This window comes from Triticum urartu, chromosome 3A (assembly GCF_056163025.1).
Source record: "Triticum urartu cultivar PI428250 chromosome 3A, HENAU_Tu73, whole genome shotgun sequence".
Taxonomy (NCBI): domain Eukaryota; kingdom Viridiplantae; phylum Streptophyta; class Magnoliopsida; order Poales; family Poaceae; genus Triticum; species Triticum urartu.
Window position 1 is genome coordinate 694,166,869 of NC_141875.1, and position 7,172 is coordinate 694,174,040.

A 7,172-nucleotide genomic window follows, 5' to 3' on the forward strand; every position below is an offset into this window, starting at 1 on the left:
CGTGCATGAGTTTCTCGATGCGGCTGAGGCAAACAAGCAGAATGGTTTTATGTGTTGTCCATGCACTGAATGTGGGAATACGAGGTCTTACTCTAACCGAAAAATCCTTCACTCCCACCTGCTTTACAAGGGTTTCATGCCACACTATAATGTTTGGACGAGGCACGGAGAAATAGGGGTTATGATGGAAGACGGTGAAGAAGAAGAGTACGATGACAACTATGTGCCCCCTGAATACGGTGATGCTGCAACGGGGGAGCTGGTGAAGATCAAGATGAACCAAACGATGTGCCAAATGATGCTGCCACGGGTGAAGCTGCTCAAGATCAAGAGGAACCAGACGATGTGCCCGATGATGATGATCTCCGCCGGGTCATTGTCGATGCAAGGACGCAATGCATTAGTCAAAAGGAGAAGCTGAAGTTCGATCGCATGTTAGAGGATCACAAAAAAGGGTTATACCCCAATTGCGAAGATGGCAACACAAAGCTCGGTACCGTACTGGAATTGCTGCAGTGGAAGGCAGAGAATGCTGTGGCTGACAAAGGATTTGAGAAGCTACTGAAAATATTGAAGAAGCTTCCAAAGGATAATGAATTGCCCGACAGTACATACGCAGCAAAGAAGGTCGTATGCCCTCTGGGATTGGAGGTGGAGAAGATACATGCATGCCCTAATGACTGCATCCTCTACCGCGGTGCATACAAGGATCTAAACGCATGCCCGGTATGCGGTGCGTTGCGGTATAAGATCAGACGAGATGACCCTGGTGATGTTGACGGCGAGCCCCTCAGGAAGAGGGTTCCTGCGAAGGTGATGTGGTATGCTCCTATAATACCACGGTTGAAACGTCTGTTCAGAAACGAAGAGCATGCCAAGTTGATGCGATGGCACAGTGAGAACCGAAAGAAAGATGGGAAGTTGAGAGCACCCGCTGACGGGTTGCAGTGGAGAAAAATCGAGAGAAAGTACTGGGATGAGTTTGCAAAGGACCCAAGGAATGTATGGTTTGCTTTAAGCGCGGATGGCATTAATCCTTTCGGGGAGCAGAGCAGCAATCACAGCACCTGGCCCGTGACTCTATGTATGTATAACCTTCCTCCTTGGATGTGCATGAAGCGGAAGTTCATTTTGATGCCAGTTCTCATCCAAGGCCCTAAGGAACCCGGCAACGAAATTGATGTGTACCTAAGGCCATTAGTTGAAGAACTTTTACAGCTGTGGAATGGAAACGGTGTACGTACGTGGGATGAGCACAGACATGAGGAATTTAACCTTAAGGCGTTGCTGTTCGTGACCATCAACGATTGGCCCGCTCTCAGTAACCTTTCAGGACAGACAAACAAAGGATACCACGCATGCACACACTGTTTAGATGACACTGAAAGTATATACCTGGACAAATGCAGGAAGAATGTGTACCTGGGCCATCGTCGATTTCTTCCGACCAACCATCAATGTCGAAAGAAAGGCAAGCATTTCAAAGGCGAGGCAGATCACCGGAAGAAGCCCGCCATGCGCACCGGTGATCACGTGCTTGCTATGGTCAATGATTTACACTACGTAATCTTTGAAAAGGGTCCCGGTGGACTAGCTGTTCCGAATGACGCTGAGGGACACGCACCCATGTGGAAGAAGAAATCTATATTTTGGGACCTACCCTAGTGGAAAGACCTAGAGGTCCGCTCCTCAATCGACGTGATGCACGTGACGAAGAACCTTTGCATGAACCTGCTAGGCTGCTTGGGCGTGTATGGGAAGACAAAAGATACACCTGAGGTACGAAAGGACCTGCAACGTTTGCACGAAAAAGACGGCATGCCTCCAAAGCAGTATAAAGGTCCTGCCAGCTACGCTCTTACGAAAGAAGAGAAAAAAATCTTCTTTGAATGCCTGCTCAGTATGAAGGTCACGACTGGCTTCTCGTCGAATATAAAGGGAATAATAAATATGCCAGAGAAAAAGTTTCAGAACCTAAAGTCTCATGACTGCCACGAGATTATGACGCAACTGCTTCCGGTTGCATTGGGGGGGCTTCTACTGAAAAACGTCCGATTAGCCATTATGAAGCTATGTGCATTCCTCAATGCAATCTCTCAGAAGGTGATCGATCCAGAAATCGTACCAAGGCTAAGGAGTGATGTGGTGCAATGTCTTGTCAGTTTCGAGCTGGTGTTCCCACCATCCTTCTTCAATATCATGACGCACGTCCTAGTTCATCTAGTCGACGAGATTGTCATCCTGGGGCCCGTATTTCTACACAATATGTTCCCCTTTGAGAGGTTCATGGGAGTCCTAAACAAATATGTCCGTAACCGCGCTAGGCCAGAAGGAAGCATCTCCATGGGCCATCAAACAGAGGATGTTATCGGGTTTTGTGTTGACTTCATTCCTGGCCTTAAAAAGATAGGTCTCCCTAAATCGCGGTATGAGGGGAGACTGACTGGAAAAGGCACTCTTGGAAGAGACTCAATAATATGCAGGGACGGATATTCTTGGTCTCAAGCACACTACACAGTTCTACAAAACTCTACCTTGGTGACCCCTTATGTCGATGAACACAAGAACAGTCTGCGCTCCAAACACCCGGAGCAGTGCGACGACTGGATTACATGTGAACACATCAGGACTTTCAGCAGTTGGTTGGAAACACGTCTCAGAGGTGACAACACTGTTTGTGATGAGTTGTACTTGTTGTCCAGGGGACCATCTTTGACTCATTTTGAAATGCTTTCCAATTTCAGAGTCATTTAGCTCAAAGAATGAATTAATAGTAAACAGAATGAACTAAAAAACTTTTATGAAAATAAAAACAATCAATTAAAATATTATGTTATGATCAACTAAAATAAAACTATAATATTCTTCAATAGCAAAAAGAATATTTTTTTTGTGACCTAAAATCAAACTATAAGTATTTAATTGTAAGTATAAATAAAAAATAAATAGCAAAGAAGAAAAAAAATTCTATTTTTGTAGTAAATTTATTCATAAACTAGTGATTCACACAAATTTTTAAAAATTCAAATTTAAACTATTCAAAATTTAAAACTAATGGCACTAACAGAAAGTTTATAATTTTTGTGACCTAAAAGCAAAAAGAAATCACTAAAAAACTGTAAGTATTTAGTTTTAAGTAGAAATAAAAAAATAAAAAACCAAAAAATGTAGAAATAAAAAAGAAAAAACAAAAAAAATGCCACCTACTGGGCCTCCACGGCCTGAATACGACTAGAAACCCTACATGGGCCAGGATTCAGGCCCGCAGAGGCCCAATAGGCCCACAGGCAGTAGCAAGTTTAGGCCCGAAAGCCTGCATTAGAGAGGAGCTCGAATGGGGAGGCATAGCAGCGCTTATAAACCAGTGCCGGCGCCCTTCAGCTAGCGATGTGGGACTAAACTTTTGGGCGCTGGTAGCACAAGGGCATTGGTCCCGGTTGGTGGCACCAACCGGGACTAACGGGGGCATTAGTCACGGTTCGTGGCACCAACCGTGACCATTGCACCCCTTTAGTCCCGGTTGGTGCCGCCAACCGGGACCAAAGGTCGCCGCTTCCCGCCCTTTGGGCTGCTGAAAATTGGCCTTTGTTCCCGGTTGGTGGCACCAACCGGGACTAAAGGGGTGCATTAGTCCCGGGTCGTAGCACCAACCGGGACCAATGCTTTTGGTATATAAGCTGGACTTGTGAAAATTTTACAACTTCACCGTCAGTTCGTGCCCGACGCCCCAGCGCTGCTCCTCGTCGCCGTCGCCATCATCGCCCCTGCCTCCGACGCCGTCGCCGCGCCGCCCCTGCCCCCGACGCCGTCGCCGTGCCGCCCCTACCTCCGAGGCCGTCGTCGCGCCGCCCCTGCCTCCAGTGCCGTCGTCGCACCGCCCTTGCCGCCGACCACGTCGTCGCTGCGCCGGCCCCTGCCCCGCGCCCTAGCCCCTTCCTGCGGCCCGCCCCCGCCCGCCGACGCCGTCGCCATCATCACCCCTGCCTCCCCCGCCGTCGCCATCGCCAGAGCCCCCGCTGTGAGCCGCCGCGCCCATCCGGCTCAAAGCATGTTTTTATTAGATTAATTTCTTATTAGATTTATTACATTAATGTTTTTGTTCACAGCATGTTTTTGTTCATATATGTATTTTTTTGTTCATTTGTGTATTAATGTTTTTGTTGCATATATGTAATTTTTTTCAATGTATATATGTATGTGGTAGCTATATATGCATGATGAGGGGGGTGGGGGTCGATATACCCCCTCCCCGATAATTTCAACATGAGCGGAGGGGTCTATATAGCCCCTCCCCGACAACATGAGAGAGGGACGAGGGGTCGAGAGAACTAAATAAGATGATGATGTTTATGATGTTTTTTTCCTGTTGGTGATATGATTATGTTGATGATGTTTTTTTCTGTTGATGATATGATGATGTTTTTTTTCTGTTGATGATATATATGATGATGTTTTTTTTCATATATGCATTTTTTCATATATATGATGATGTTAGTGGAGAGGAAAAAGTAAAATAAGGAAAAGGAAAATAAGTAGAGAAAGAAGGAGAAGAAGAAGGAGAAGACGAGGAGAGGAAGAAAAGGAAGAGGAGAAGAAGAGAAAATTAGAATATATATTCTATTTTCTCTTTTCTCCTCTATTCCTTTCTTCTTCTCTTCTTTTTTTATTCTTTTTTTTCTTCGACACATGGGGGGGGGGTCGAGAACGTCGGACACTCATGAGAGAGGCGAGGAAGAAGGGGAAGAAGAGGGAGAAGAAGAGGAGACGAAGAAGAGGAAGTCTTCTCCTCTATTCTTTCTTTTCTTCTTTTTTCTTCTTCTTCTTCCTCTTTTTTTTATCGGGAACGAGGGTCGTCTACCAAAAAGAAGAGGAGAAATAAATAAGAAGAAGAAAAAATAAGGAAAAGAAGAGGAGAAGAAGAAAGGAATAGTGGAGAAGAAGAGAAAATAGAATATATTCTATTTTCTCTTTTCTCCACTATTCCTTTCTTCTTATCCTCTTTTTTTTCTTCTTTTCTTCTTCTTCTTCTTCTTCTTCTTATTAGCCGGAAGTAGAGAGAGGTTTCCTAGTGTCAAAGTATTGAAGAAATCCATGCCTTCATCATTAGCCGGAAGTAACCAAGGCATGTTGGTACGAAGTTCTGCAAAGTTATTCTGGAATGGAGTCCCGGATAGAATAATCCGCCTTTTGGTATGAATTCAGCAAAGGCCTTCCAAATAGCGATATTCGGAAGGCTCTTGCTGAACTTTGTACCAAAAAGCGAATTATCCTATCTGGGACTCCGTTCCAGAACAACTTTGAAGAGCTTCGTACCATCATGCACATGTTACTTTCGCCTAATGATGAAGACATGGTTTTGTTGAATCCCTTGACACTAGGCAACCTCCCGACCCCTCGGCGATCCTATCGAACATGAGAGGAAGAAGAGGATAAAAAAAGAAGAGGAAGAAGAAAAAAAAGAGGAGAAGAAAGAATAGAGGAGATCTTCTCCTCTATTCTTTCTTCTCCTCTTATTTTTCTTCTTCTTTCTCTTTTTTTTATCGGGAACGAGGGTCGTCGAGGGACATAGATGTAGTGTCGTCGTTGTCGATATATACCCCCTCCCGATAGCTTACTATGATTAGGTAGCTAGTTCTACATTTGGCACTAATATATCCTAATATATCCATCTGTCATGTTTGAATAATAATTGCCATGTTGTAAATATTTGTAGAAACTATGGACACCGCCCTAGACGAAGCAACAAAAGAAGCGTTGTTGAGGGACATAATCGCAGAAGGAAGTGATGCCATCTCGTTGTTTCTCAACGAAACCGATGGTCTGGAAGGAGAGGGTGAACAAGCTGGCTACGGTGACCTAATGCCGGTGCAAGAAGAAGAACATGAGGACGGCTCCGGTGACCCAATGCCGGTGCAAGAAGGAGACCGTGATGACGGCTCCGGTGACCGAACCGAGTCCGGCCAGGTATATATATTAGTTAAGCCTATGCTGACTAGCTGATTGATGCATTCATTGTTTTGGTATGTACACATATTAATTAAGTCTTTGTTCTTTTTTCTAGCCCTCCGAATCGAGCACAACTTCGGTAAAGAGACGAGGCCCGAAGAAAAAGTTGAGCTCGGATGAAAAGTTTGAGATCATAGCAATCGCGCCTGACGGCCAACCTATTGAACCCCTCCGGACAAAGAGCGCATTTGTTGCTCAGTGCGGGGTTCTGGTTAGGGACAAGATCACGATAAGCATCCAGCAATGGTTTAAGCCGGCTACAGAAGACCCTAAGGTGTCTTATGTCAATGATATGCAGAAAAATGATCTTTGGACTGAGCTGAAGTCAAATTTCACCCTACCGCCTGAGGATAATCCAGAGAACCCAGTTAAAGAGAAATTAATCAAGTCTTTTGCTCTGAAGAGGATGGCAGAACTATTCAGGAGGTGGAAGAAAGAGCTGAATAAGTTTGTTGAAAATAATGAGACACCAGAATTCAAGGGCAGATATGAGAAGATCAGTGATCACTGGCCCGCATTTGTTGCCCACAAGACATCAGAAAAGAGTAAGAAGATGTCGGCGACAAACAAGCAAAATGCTTCGAAGAAGAAGCTTCACCATCGCACGGGGTCAGGTGGCTACCTCGTAGCCCGACCTAAGTGGTCCAAGACTGAGAATGATCTGGTTCATAAAGGGATCGAACCAGAGACAATTAACTGGCCAGACCGTTGCCGGACTTGGTTCTTCGGGGCTGGCGGAACACTGGACCCTGTAACAGGGAAGTGCATTTGGACGAACGATCAAATGGACATACTAGTCAGTAAGCTTAAGCAGTATATCGAAGCAGCGCAGGAAGGGACGTTCTTTCCAGACAGAGAGAACGACGAGCTCAGAATGGCCCTCGGGAATCCTGAGCATCCTGGACGGACACGAGGCACGCCAGGCTCCATTCCGTGGAAGGTTGGGTTTCCGGACGCAGGCGGTTACAAATCCCATGAGAGGAGGAAAAAAATGCAGCAGACCCAAATACAGGCGCTGCAAGCAAGGGTAGACGCGATAGAGGAACGAGAAGCAAATCGCAGCAAACGTACTGCCGAAGCCTCCCCCGAAGCTACCCCGCCATCTCAGCGCAGAAGCAGCGTGGCTTCCACCGAGCTGCTTCAGCTGGAGCATGCCTTGATGGCTC